We start from the raw sequence: 15,532 nt of genomic DNA on the forward strand, positions 1-15,532 counted from the left end.
AAATGTATGTAAATAAACACCATTTGCACATCATATCATCATTCACTTACCTTTAGGAAATGGGTTGAGCTGTGTTAATAATTACGATCTGTTTCTATCTTTATCCTTCTTATTGCATTTTGAGCAAACGTAACGAAATTTTTTCCCCAGGACCGGTGTATGTGCTTTACCTTTATTCATTGAAGGTCTTTCAAACGCAGTGAGTCAATATACAGATAAAAATATTCACACAAAATCGTTTAATTGTATGAATATTCCATTCGCTAATTCTTCCCGTAATTATGAATTTATTCTTTTATTTCATAAGATTGGAATAAATATCATACATTTCTTATGGAGATGTTTATAATTAATTCAAATAGAGACTGGTTTTATAAAATGCCGCTCAGCTGTTGTCAACTGAATAGCTAGCTATGTTACATAAAAGGGGCTAAGCATTCCAGGTCACGGGTGCCAAAAGTTCAGATTTGTCGTCCTGAGGGTTACAATTCCATAGATTCGCAAGCCTTCACGTGTTTCTGATTAATCTGTCGCACACCGTACAACACTGCATACGAATGTAACGAAAGTACATTTATATGTACTCTCGTTACATTGGTGGCATACAGAATAGGTTGTGGCATACATTCTTCAACTCAGCTACAATTCGTGAATACTCAAAAGTTCTCCAAACTGAGCTAAGTTTTAATATCAATGTTCTCATGTTTTTACATAAAAATATGTTTTGTATGTACAGATTCTAAAAATTTCGGCCTACTCCCTTTGAGGAATAACAAGGTGAGAGTATTTCTAACAAAAAAAAAAAAATGGATTCACGACAATATAAGTGAAATCTGTTTTTGAAAAACGACACGCCATTTTTCCTAGCTATATCGCGAAACACATCCCCTTAGAAATAATTCCATAATCTTCTTATATCACAAAAAAAAATGAAATAAAAGTAAAGCGTTTTTTATTTAATTTTTTACACTAATAGAAATCAAAGATATTATATGCAAAAAATGAACTGCCAATTTCCACATTTTTCATTAAATTATATTTCACGTTTTACTGTTAATATCTTATTTTATCTTTTTTTTTTATAAAAAAATAGACTTTAATTTTTTCTTTTAATTTTAATAAATGCGAAGAAATGTAATATTTTTTTTCTTTCTCTTTTTTTTTTTTTTACACCAAAAGCCTCCCTAAGCATGCTTGATACTATCCAAAAGATAGCAATCCACTTAAAGATGAGAGCTCTCTCATCTTCCTCCTTTTCCAATCACTTTTACAAATACTTCTCCAATCACCTTCTCACACAAACATCCCGTTTCTGTCTTTTTTATAAGTATTTTCATGGGAGCTGCATAATGCTCAAGAAATTCCCATGAAATACCCCACTTTCTTCTAAACATCTAAAAACAGTAGTAGTTGCTAGTCAACAACTGAACACAGTTCAACTTTGAACTTAGCGAACTCACTTTCATAGTTTCTGTTTCATTCCATCTCCCTATGTTTTTTGAAACAACTTTTTCCATACAGCTTTCCCTCGATGAATAAACCTCGATATGTTCAACATAGATCCATTCTTTCCTTCTAATCCTTGCTTAGATATGGTCCTGTTGTATTATACAGATTTCGCGATCTCTCCTCTTTGGATGTTTGAAAATGTAAACACTTTTTTACATTGGGCAATTCATTTCGTCTATGAATGACTGCGGTCTGATGAAGACGTCTTGCAGTAACTTTCTGTCTTACAATAAAACAATAAAAATTCCGACTTCTAACCAAACTCATACAGGATCAATATGCAAGGCAGAAAATAAAATTGAACATTTTCCCCAAGTTTTCTTTGTAACGCTGTCCATAGAGACTAGGTTTGGTCTCCAGCAGGAATTTCTTGATTATGTAAACAATACAAATATTCCATTACTTTTGGGGGGGGGGAATATATACTAAATTTTTTGAAAATTTCGGGTGGCTGGAGGGGATGAATGGTACCCTTACAGTATTAATTATACGCAAATGCACTTCCTGGAAAGAAAGGCTATTTAGTGAATCTTTAATGGATCTTTCTTTTCTTCAGGGAAGGTCCATAGCAATATGAACATGTCTGAATAAAACTCCTAGCTATAGAAAAGGTGACATCACTCAGATATTAATGGCCATTTAAATAGAAAGTATAAAATAAATCGATGTGGCGGGATTTATTAAAAATATAGTTGTGTAATCAATTGGGTCAACCTACATCAGCGCATGGCTCACGATGAAGATATTTTCTCCGCGAGGATCTTTTATATTGAATATAGCGATAAACCACTGCTTCAGTATTCTATTTTTTTGGGGAGAGGGACACATATTATTCAAGTTGTTCTTTGAATAAATGGAGACAAATTTACACTTTATAACTTCTTTGACTAATATACCTACAGGCTGAAACATATTTGCAACGTGGTGTAATATTTTGTTCTGTCAAAGAAAAAAAAATAAAGAATTTTTTTATGTGAAATCTACCTAAAAAGGACGCAAAACAATAGTCCTATCAATGCGCTACGGTTACATAATTCGGACACCCTGCTATAGAAACCGATATGAAACTGTATCAAATCACTTCAGGCCGCCAACAAACTGGGTGGTAGTCAGACTAGAGAACGATAGTGGAAATGGCTTGCAGAAAGGCTTCGATTATTTAGCAATTATAAAACTCTAGCGTCTTTACACAGTATCAACAATGTACAAAAGAAAGTACATGCAAGTAACATTACTAAAAATCCTCTCCCCCGATATATTTGAAATACTGTACTTTCAAATAAATATCTCGGTGGGAAAAGATTTTCAGCTAGGGATCACTGTATTATTGAAATAGTGAGTTTCTGCTAATTTTCTGCAGGCTGCTTGCATGCATTATAATTAAAATATTTGGAATCTCGCTAAATTCAAAAAATAATAAAGGTAATGTACACTTACAACCTTTAAAACCGTTTGTGGGGAAAGTTGTGCCACGTTTCTCTTAAAAAGGGTACTGCCGTTACAAATTACGACATTTAATTACAAAGGTTAGTTCGCGTAGTGATATGGTTCGGTCTTCATATGTATTCTTTTTGTATTAATATCGAGCACCTCTTTAAAATAATGGATCAGACAGGTATTATTTTTAAGATTACTTGAGTACAATATTAATATGGATATACTGATAATACTAAAAGAAACGATCGTAGTGCTTTTATTTTGTATGAATTCAAATATTGAACTACATGGAATCATCGATATTCTTTCTTTCTGTTTCTGTACCGTTCCTGAATGGATGATGGCAAAATAAGCCCTCTACTCTGACCACAGCTTATGAGATACCACGTTATTTACTATAATATCCCATAAGGACTGGAATTCGCTACCATCTCTACTAATTGAAGCAGCTGAAAGCTTCCCTACAATAATGAAGTAAACGTATATCTAACACAAAGTAGACTTTCTTGCTAGCGAGATTCAAATCTGTTATCGAGACACAATTAGTATGTCACTGAAGGAAGATTTTACCTTATTTTGTTTTCTAAAGTACTATATTCAAAATCAAGATCTTTATATCTCTTGTATATAAACATAATAGCAGGGAAGAAGAGATAAAAGAGAATTATATCTACATATTTATTTACATTTCATAAAAATGACTTTAAATATAAGTAGCTTATATGCTGCGTGATTTATTCTGAATATTCGTTTCGTTTTAATTATGTTTGCTAATATCAAAAAAGACGGATGGCATTATTACATCTAGAAGTTTTCGTTTATTTCATGTGCTCCAAGCGAATACGCACATCTAGAAAATAATACAGGAAAACGCATAAATCAGAATAGAACAGAACCAAGTCACGAAAATAACCTTTTTTTAAGGAAAGATTCGATTTGCTAATTGTAATATAAATTAATTTTAGTATACTTCGGGAATCAACTCAGCCCAAAAAAAGTCGACATTGTTTTGTTAGAAAAGAGGGGGGGGGGGAAGATGGCAGAGGGGATGGGACTGTGTTAGAGAAATTAGCTTCGTCAGAGTGGCATACAAGTGGGCTCAGAAACAAGTGTATAACACATGGTACTAATCTGGCCAAGAGAAAGAAAGACGATAAGAGCAAGGGATCAGCAGGAAGGGGCATATAGTGTCATGTCATTTCCCTTTATCAGTGTGTGTGTAGGCCTGTAGTAGTCGAAGAGTGTGGCCAGGTATCGATATACACCAAGCGGCCAGCTAAAGCCTCCCAAACGGAAAACTAGCTTCAAGCTCGTCCGTCACAATCCTTGTCAGCGACCGGCAACAATGCCGAGATTTTCTGACCGATTTAATGTTCGATTGGTGAAAAATGCCCGTCCATTATCGAGCGGCCATCGCTCCTTTCAGCACCCCCATGGCCTGTCCTCTACTAGTTCGGACAGAGAAAAGAGGAGAGTACTGGACGGGGGGAAGAGGGGAGTAAAAGCAGCTACCGATCGTCGGCGAGAGCGAAGAGACAGAGAGATGCTCTAGTCCGTCAGTATCTGGCTCCTATCTCGGCGGACCGGTAGGCCCAGAGGACGGAGAAATCCCAGCCATCAATCTGCGCCTATTAACCCTGACAGCGTGGCGGGCGGTCGTCCTCACCTCTGGCCGAGCCACGGGCCAAGGTGTTATCGACGGAATCGGCCCATCCATCACAACACCGTCACGGGGGCAGAAATAGCGCTGATTGGCCACCCGGGCGTGTGGCGCCAAAGGTGATGCCATGCCTAACTACCCTCCCATCACCCTCTCCCCAAGGTGCCGCTTTGATGGACACTGTCACCACGGCAACGCAACCCTACAGCCACGCGGGAGATGCGGAACCACACACATACTCCTATGCATTGATGGGATGACGAATGTAAATTAGATGTCATTCCGGATCTCGGTTACTGACTGTGAAGTGAAATGTAGTAGAGAAAGAATGTTACCGTTTGAACTGCGACAGACTTTCCCATCAGTAAGTATGGCATCTTGTGCCTTCCATAAAAGCTGACGGTAGTAACGAATTGGTCATTCCATTATAAATGACATCCGAGAGAGAGAGATGCGTGATTTTTTTTTTTCTAGCTACGATCAGCATCACTGAATTTGACATAATATTGCGACCACCAAAAATTAACATTTTCAAATCAAATATCGGCAAAATATTATTGTAATATTTGATAATTAAACTTAAATCATAATATTCAGTAAACATTTTCAATTGCTTTATTTTCGTATAATAAAAAATATTGAAAATATTTGGACAAATCAAAGGAGTGCAAAATACAATTACAGCATTTCCCACGGTTCACTGTTTTCTTACTTTTCAAATAACATTTCATGTTCGTACAGCGCCGAATGCGGTGTTATTAATAATATTACAGTATTGGAATAATATATATACATACACACATATACTTATTTCTTACGAGATACTATACCATATTAATTATGAATAATTTTACTATACAAGAAATTATCATAAATATAAAAAATGATAACATAATTGTTAACTAAAAAAAAAAAAAATCAGCTAACGCCTAAAATTAACTAAATTAAATTAAACAAAATTTCATTTTTTTATTATTTTTCATCGTTCATCCCCGAAAATTACCTACAAATAATAAATAATATACTTAGTTGTATTTTTATAATAATTCGAAAACGATGCTCTAAGACAGTTCTTCCCAAACTTATGGATGTAAAGGCCCCCTTGGAAAAATTAAAATATTTCACGGCCCCCATCGAAAACAAAATTCATAATACAGACATATATTATTATAATATTTATTATATTTATATTCAATACAAAACATACACAGCGAATATCGCATGCAAAAATGCAAATATTACATTTTTATCATCTTACATACACATTTGACAGCACACTTAGTCATAAAACATTTTAAATTTGTTTTCATTATTTAACGCCCCCCCCCCCCAGAAAAACTAACCACTCCAAGGGGGCCGCGGCCCACAGTTTAGGAAGCGCTGCTCTAAGAGACCAAACATAGTACTTTTGTAATGCAGTATCAGTCCTTCAATAAGAAGAGTGGGAGTCTCACTCAAGATGAAATTTATCTTCAGAAATGTCCATATAAGAATGAGATTCAAACCAAAAGCCTGTCGTTTGGGAACCGGACGTTATCCAGTAGGGCAACCAGATACCGTCCAGAACAGTTATCCCTTTAGACTATCGCTGATCGATTGTCTTAGCATGACAATTCATTAGGGATATTCTAACTTCTAGCATGAGTTACTTTGGCAGCAATTGAAAACAATTCCCCTCCCATATTGCATGGAGTTAAAGCATTTTTGAGAGCACTTAGTAGGAATAACACACGCACTTAGATTGAGCGCATTTAAAGTGATTTACATATTTGTACACATACACGCGCGCGCTCGGGGGGGGGGTAATATTCTATGGGTTGACAGTTTTGTGATATGTATAGTTCGTAATTTCAGTTCCTGTTTTAGAATTACCCTAAGCTTTAGGTCATGAAACAAGCGTATTATTTCTTAAGTGTGTTCTTCGGAAGATTAGTGTATTTTATGGCAGAAAAAAAATTGATTTTCGGGAAGAAAATCCATACCTCCCAATGAGATAGTTGCGGGAATAAAACAACACCTGGAACGAAAGCAAAACGCTTTAATTTTTTTTGGATGTTGATATATATGAAGATACTTTCTTGATCAGAGGAGTCAAGGCACCTTTTGCCGATTTTAACGTTACTTCATTACGTACATAACAAAAACGAGTCTTCTCTGTTATCCACTTATGAGATATCGCACAACTGCCATCTGACTTTAAGAGTAATCAGAATCATGCAGTCTGCTTTTTTGTGTAACACAAATATGTACAAAAATCACTTCAAATGCGCTCATTCTAAGTTAGGACAAACTAAATGCTAAATCCCATGAGAGCAAAACCAAATGTGGTACTCAGATTTGCTCTCGCTCTTCATGATTGCACGATCACGGCAAATGAACGTCCATCACTGGAAGTGCAACTTCTACATATGCTGAAACACATTATGGTGACGCGATCCTTGTGCAGGTGCAAGTCCAATTATGTAAAAATCATTTATTTCTAATTAAAGGCAATTTAGGTCTTGTTCAGTGTAACAGGCTAGATACAAATGAAAAAGAAAATACAAACAGACAAAATAAGCAAATTTTGAAAGGAGTTTATATTAATACAAGTAGGAATAAATTATATAAATGTGGAATTATTCAAAATACTGGAGGAGGGTTTCATGGCACTCACTGCAGCTAGAAACTCAAGAGTAAATAAAGTAAAATTTATTAATATAATATTAAGTTCATAATAAAAGGATTTACGATTACAGCAATGGAGGTAAATCTGATGCTGAGGAGATGTGTACGCATGATCTGGATTCCTCAAATCGATTCGATTCATTATGAATAATAGGTGGTTTCAAATTCTCAATCATCTCAATATTGAAAGGTCCGCTGAACTGGATAAGGCCACTGTAATATTTAAAAAATATACTGAAGAGAAATCAAAGGATAATCAGAGCAACTGACAGTAATGAATATGTCAAAGTGAGGCAATGATGTTTAGATGAATAGCAAGAACCCAATGGCATAACATTCTAACGCAAACAGAATTAACTCAAGATAAAATAAAAATAAACTTTTGTGATTCAAATTAATAAATGGAGACATAAGTATAATTCGGGAATTTCTGAAACTTCGCTTAATGAGTGAAGTCCTTGATGAGGAAATGCGTGAAGGAAATTATAAGGGTGTTAGAAGAGAAAGACTACAAAAAAGAGAAAGTGTATGATTTCTCATACCATATATTGTATGAGAAATCATACCGTTTTCATACTGGGAATAACATCTAATGAGAGAATGAAACTGTCGATTATAGAATAAACAGAATTGTTTTTTTTTTTTTGGGGGGGTAGGTAATTTCTTCATGTACGTATTGTTTTAAAGCATCACGTACGTGAACCAATTAGGGGTCTGAAAGGTCTAGAATTTCATAATAGCGCCTGAGGAATTCAGAATAGAACATCATTTATTATAGATTTTGCATGATCTGATCATTTCACCTTGACAAGGAAACTAAAATTAAACAGAGGGATGGTGATAAGGAAGCACAAAGTTGAAATTTTAAAGAATATGACTTTGAAAATATGGAAAGAGAACTAGAGAACATACCGTAAGAGTTTATTTTTAATAGAGGGATACTGATAGCAAATGGGAAGCATTTATGAATATCGCGCACAACAAAATGTTCATTTCTAAAAGCAAATGTATGAACAAAACTGGAGTCAATTCAAAGAACAGTTCTCAAAGAAATTCATTGGAAACAATACGATCTAAACAATAAGCTGATAAGTATAACAAAAGTAAACAACAATTATTATGAATTATTATCACTTGCCTAGTAATTAATTAAAATCATTAATTAATTACTAGGCAAGTATTCAGATACATTAGAAGGTAATTAGAAGACAATTACAAGACACCGCGACAAACACAAAACAAAAGTCAGCTCTAGAGCAAAAAATAACTGGAATTTCCCTCCATTCTGCCCTTAGAGAATTCTGTGGAATGGTATGAACTAGGTCATTTTTTGGTTATCTGTTTTAGTCAAGACTTCTGAACGCTTTCTGGTGGAAAATTAAAAGAGGCATTAGAGCATGAGGAAAAGTAAAAAGCCGTAACATTGGCTTTTACTTTCACTGTTGTCAATGGGCCAACTGAAAGCAAAACTTTTTCGAGTCACTTCAGGCCTCTAATAAGCAGGTGGTCATTTCATACTGGACAGTGAAACTCATCTACTACCTAAAGAAATTCGCAATCACCTATGCCTGCAGTGAGATTTCAGCTACAACGTGTTGGTTATAAAGAGACACTATCCGCTTAGCCAACCAGGCTGGGGAAAATAGTACAAAACTTTAGTACAAGTAGCAAAAGATGAAAACATCACAGAATATGTTGGACAACCTTGGCACATTTGTTTGGAAAAACCAAGGCTCTGGAAAGAAACATACATTTACGGAAATAGAGTTAAAGGCTATCATAATTACAAGTGATGAGATCAGTGCAATATCTGGATAAGCAGGTTAAAACATTTCATTCATCCAATAAAATGAAGAGTGCTATATTACTCATATAGCACTCTACATCTCTGGTTAAAATGAGAAATGGGATGGAAATTCTCACACTTTTTTTTTTGTTGTTGTTCTATGACCTACTTCCATTTCTCCTCCCTCCCTCCCCAAGGTAATGAATTTTACACGCTTCGTAAAGTTTAAAAAAGTTTTTAAACTTTTTATGAACTCTATCGTATTGTACAATTATATACAACAGCCTTTATAAAACCATTTGATCAAATGCAACATCCTTCACTTCTCGCGTTCAATTCTATATTTGTCAATATATATTTCCATTCGTTTTTTGCAAGTATTATCAGAAAGGGGAAATTTTCTTAATTTCTGTTGTTGTTATCACCGAACTGATTTTTAGGATATTTCAAGAGTGTCTTTAGCATATCCTTTAGCAGTGAATAGCATATCCACTCTCCAACCAATAGGCTACGGTTTGGAATCCTACGTAGGCCTGGATTTTTGTGAATGTCGCGGAGATGAATTTCATTGCCTCCTATGAGACCCTCTGTAATGGAGATCTGAAGTGGTTTGAAAAAGTTCCATAATAAATAAAATAAATATAAATAAATAAATAACCTAATCCCGCTTATGGTACTGACCCACCTATAGATTTATAATCATTCGTAGGTGGGGTCATGTTAAAAAAAAAAAAAAGACAAAAACACGAAAATAAATTTCATTAAATTCCAACTGTTGTGTATTAATATCAGTAAGAATAGCTTTTTTTTTTCTTTCCTTTCTCAAGTTATTAAATGCATCAACCGAAACTAAAAATGAATGACTGGACGTATTCATCCTATATAGCCTATTAAACTGTATTTAGCCAGAGTAGAGTTACTGCACTATATGTAATTTCGTGACATATTGTGTCCCCTTACCAAGCAAATGGTGATTCAAATAAAAGTTGGCATAGCTCGACACATTTCTGAAAGGATACCAAATACCACATTTGAATAAAATCCATTTAGCCAAGTCTTCCGGAATAATTTGAAATAATGGACAAACAGCTCAAGGTTCTTACGCATTTTCGAAATGCACTTAAAGCTGATCTTCATTCTGATTAATTATACCATGTTGTTATTCGTTTTTTATTTTTATTTTTTTTAATGCGCTGCAAAAAGTTAACCTTATTCCAATTTGTCTCTCTACTGAAATAACCATAATCTTATTAATTAAACAGACAAGTGATAGATAATAGCTTTATTAGAAGAAATGAGGACAAACAGGTAGAAGCTAATGACAGAAACATGGTTGTTCAAACTACCAAACACACGTCACAAGGAAAAGACTTTAATGACATTATTTCGTGATGTTGCACATAATAAGACGGAAGTCGGGACAGGTGTCCACCAGTGTGGTCGTTGGCCAATGTACTTGCGGTCCAAGTCACGCGGGTGCTGTAGCTCTAGTAAAGGGAGGAACGATCAAAGGAAGTCTAATACGTGACACCATTAACTGATCTTTGAGTTGGATCCTGCATAAAAGAGCTATAAAGCAAAGTTATGACGGTCAGATCCATTAGCGAAACTTGGGGGAAAGTACCAACCTGTTGAGCGGGAGGGCGCCTAATAGATGTCGATTACTGATATATAAATCCAAATAAAAAAAAAAAATAAATAAATAAAAAAAAAAAATATATATATATATATATATATATAAAACAGTACTAAGATACCTTTTTTTCTCAAATGGGTGTCATTAAAAAATGCGTTTTTTAAAGTTTTTCCTTTTAAAAATAGCATATTACATTTCTTATGTAGTCTAAAGATTTAGAAGCAACTTCTAAGTGTAGCAATAAAAGGAAATAATGATTTGGTACATTTCTAACCTATGCAATCGTCAAATCAGCACATTTCAAATTTTTGTTTTTTTAATTTAATTTTATTTTTTTGTTAATGCATTTGTGTTCGGGATACTACGTAGAATAGAAGTAAGGACATGAATATCCATGTTTGCAATTATAAAATTAATCAAAAAGTAGTAAATAAAAAAAAATGCATAAGGACCTCTCAAGGAGCTTTCTTTTATTTAGCCCAATAGCATGATTACCTATGTTTATAAAGTTTAGTATAATTAATAAGCAGATTAATGCCTTTTCCTTTCACCTACCCTAAAATTATTCCTTCCTTATATTCAAACGGTTACATATACATTTATATACGTAAATATTGTATTATGATTTATGTAATAATGAAATTGCATTCATGTGCTACGCAGGAAACTGGACTGTAATACTTCATTTAAATGGCAAACGAACATTTGTTAGCATTACCTTATCAAAGTATTTAAAAGATCATGCACACATACAAATGAAAATAAGCATTCCTCCCTCGCTTTCGTGACCATTCTGCTTTAAAAAAGAATCTCCGACACGCATACATTATATCAAAAAAACAAATGTAGAATTATTTTCTTTGATCTTCTCAGTTTCAGAATTTCCTTCTCTCTTCTCATGTATTCATTTGATTCGCTGAAATTATTTTGAATATTTATCTCTGAACTTGACTTTCTGCAGTCCAACAACCCAAACAGTAAAACTATATTCCTGGAGAACTTCAATTCAACTCAAATCCCATCCATTTCCACTGTCAAATTGGAAAAAAATACCTAGGTAATTATTAAGGTAATCCAGTGTAGTATAATGCGATAGGTTTATAATCTTTCGAGTATGGAATGCACTTAAAATGCTGTTATGAAACCCACTGGTAAAGCTGTCAACAAACTTACCAGAATGCTATATAAAATCCGTCAATTTTGACCTTTTCTCAAATGACTCTCCGTCGATGTCCATTGTTCTCTTGATGACTCAGACCATAACCTCACCCAAGTTTATTTTCCTCAGGAACGCCCTTCTCCCAGTCCCTCGCCATATTGTACCACTGGTTCGAAATGGAATTAGCTCGATTTCTATGCTTACTTCCCATGGTTTGAATAATGTTCACTTCCCTGATCCAAACAGGAGAGTAAACTCTCTGCTGGCATTAACCCACTATTAATTGAAATCACAGTCTACTATCCCAGCTAGGTTCTTCCATAAGTGTAGGAAGGTTCATCACAAATCGCTTGAAATAAAAATTGTAGCTTCATATTCAGATTACAATGTAGTTCGCATCAGCTTCAAAAATAAACAAATAAAATAAATGGATTGACAAATCCAAATCCGGCTTGAAATGGAACAGATAGAGACCTAGCCTCCTACTCAAACAAGAGTGGATTTATATTTTATTCCTTGTCAAGGCCATAGAGCGAAACTTCAGTCCTTTTATCTCTCATATACAGATGGTACCATCTGTTTGTGAGAGTATAGCATAATTTCTGAAAACGTTGTGTGTATAATGGGTTAATATTAATATGTGTGTGTGGGGTAATATCAATATCTATCTATCTATCTATCTATATATATATATATATATATATATATATATATATATATATATATATATATATATATATATATATATATATATATATATATATACACGAGGGTGGTCTGAAACGTTCTCGGCCTCGACAATAAATGGCAACAATATCGGCACGATTTTTTTTTCTAAGCATCCATGTGAAAATGCAAGTCATTCTATCAAGTAGTTTGTTTTATACAGCTATCTGAAACAAAAGTGTTGTTGTCTGTATCCCTTGAAATGGATAAAATTGAGTATCGTGCGGTTATAAAATTCTTTGTAAAAAAAGATTTAACGCCAAAAGAAATTCATTCGAAGTTCACATAAATGTTTATAGGCACTCTTCTCCTTCGTTTTCGACAATTAGAAATGGGCTGCCAAGTTTAAACGTGGCCGTACCAGCCTTGAAGATGATCCACGTGAAGGACGTCCAAAAAGTGTAACAACACCAGAAATCATTGACCGATCGCACGATACGGTATTGGATGACCGGCGAGTCAAAGTGCGTGAAATTGCTGAGACTATGGAGATTTCAAAAGAACGTGTAGGATATATTTTGCAAGAAGAATTGCATATGAAAAAGCTTTGTGCAAAATAGGTGCCACGCTTGCTCACAGCAGATCAAAAACGCAAACGCATGAAAATCTCTGAACAGTGTTTGAAGAGTTTTAACAAAAATAAAACTGATTTTGTGCATCGATTTATTACTATGGATGAGACTTGGATTCACCCTTACACACCAGAATCCAAACAGCAGTCAAAGCAGTGGACAAAAGATGGTTGTTCAGTGCCAAAGAAGACAAAGTCGGTTCCATCAGCAGGAAAAGTCATGACACCGGTGTTTTGGGATACTAAAGGCATTTTGTTTATCAATTATATTGAAAAGGGTAAAACAATAACCGGGGAATATTATTCTGATCTTTTAACCAGACTAGATGAAAAAATTCGTGAGAAAAGACACCCAGTTTGCAGATGAAAAAAATCATCTTTCATCAGGACAATGCACCTGCCAACAAAACTGTTTTGGCAATGGGAAAATTAAGGGATCTGTACTATGAATTGTTGGAAAATCCACCCTATTCCCCAGATTTGGCTCCCTCTGACTTCTATCTGTTCCCAAAACTAAACCTCTTCATCGCTGATCAGCGTTTTTCTTCGAATCAAGAGTGATTGCAGTTGTAGAGGTGTGTGTGTGTGGGGGGGGATATTTTGCAGATCTTACTGAGAACCAATACAGGGACGGGATAATGGCGCTGGAGCATCGTTGGAATAAATGTATTAGTTTCAAATTATTATTATTTTTTTTCAATTTCAAAAATAAAAATAATTTTGAAATTGTAAATTCGTTTTCTCATTGTTAGGCCAAGAACTTTTCAGACCACTCTCGTATACACACACATGTATCTGTGAGAGGTGTTGCGTTTAACTCTCTCTCTCTCTCTCTCTCTTCTCTCTCTCTCTCTCTCTCACATACACGCAGAGAAAGAGAGAGAGAGAGAGAGAGACGTGAGTTATTTGTCTTACACAGCGGAGCCATAAGGAGTCAAGCTGAACTTAAAGCAGTTCGTATGCACCGATACTTAGTACACGTCGTATTATATGTTTGCCTATATACCAAATATAACTGGTTTAAATATAAAAGGTACCCTCTTCATTCTAATAAAAAAAGTATTTTTAAATATATATTGAATTTTTATATAAACTGCTTGCAAGGACTCTAGCGGCAGTGGAGTGCGAGTATAATGTAAAATGGCACCATTTAGAAATACTCTACGTCAAGCAAATAGGATGAATTTGTGCAGTTCCACCAAATTTGGTGTGGTGGTGGACTTTGACGAATATATCGCTCTACCAAATTCTACAGAAGTTCAACCGGAATCAGGTGTGGTGACTGTAGAGAAAATTAACATAAAATTATTATGCCCCTGTAACTATTCCTGGCTATGTGCCTTGCGACATGGTTCATTACCGTGTGGAATGTATCATTTTCATGCAAAATAAATGGTCGATACGAATAGGTGGTAGATGGTCTTGAGTACTTATTTTACTTGCATCAATGATTTCAAGTGGCAGAAAAACTTGTCCCAGACTGCAATACTGCATCTTTCATTGTTATGTTCAAGTGATGATCTAAAGTTTCATTTGCTGTTTACTGTATTACCCTATGAAACCTTTCTTGGGTTCTATGTTGATGTTCCTTTGCTCAAGACATATGTGATACTGTTAATGGCTGTCTGATGTTATACACAATTCGGAATAGTGTCCAACTCATAGTGGCTGCAGATGCAATTCTCGCAGTTTCTAGTTATATTATCTTGTTTTGCCTTTCACATCCATCAGCCACACAGCTAACGATAACTCGACGTTTTCTTTTTATTCCAACTCTCTCGGTATATCTGAGACGTTGCTGCGTGTTACTATCCTAGCAGAAGCGATTTTTAATATAATTTTATTTGTCCACCTGACTCTCACTGTTATTTCTGGTCGAAGGTGCTCAGGTCACGATCTTTACCCATTATCTCACACCTAAAGAAATAATGTCTCCTGGAGGTAATCTATAGTCTACAACTGCCATCTATCGTTAGTCGCGTATTACGAGTCAGCGGATACGAATATAAGAAAAAATATAAAGATGCTGAAGATTATCTGAAAAATTCATGATCCTCCTAATATTTGATATCAAATTAAAAAGTAGGCAAGCTAATTTTGGAAAATGTAAACATTCATCAACCGCAGTAAATCTGCAGACCACTAGGAGTAAAAGTATTGCAATGATTGAAATGGAGCGTCTTTTATTAATCTGGTTCGAAGATTGTATTCAAAAACGAATTTCTAATACTGCACGCATTAAAATGAAAGCATTAGGCCACTTGACTGCAGTGAAAGAAAACTAAATAGAAAATGGCGCTGGAAAGGATGAAACTTTTTCTATTAGATTAAAATTTCATTAAAATTAAAAAAAAAAAAATGAACGGGACTACATAATGTTC

Source organism: Typopeltis vanoorti, chromosome 23, assembly GCF_054136105.1.
Source record: "Typopeltis vanoorti isolate ZY-2024b chromosome 23, IOZ_Tvanoo_1.0, whole genome shotgun sequence".
Classification (NCBI taxonomy): Eukaryota; Metazoa; Arthropoda; class Arachnida; order Uropygi; family Thelyphonidae; genus Typopeltis; species Typopeltis vanoorti.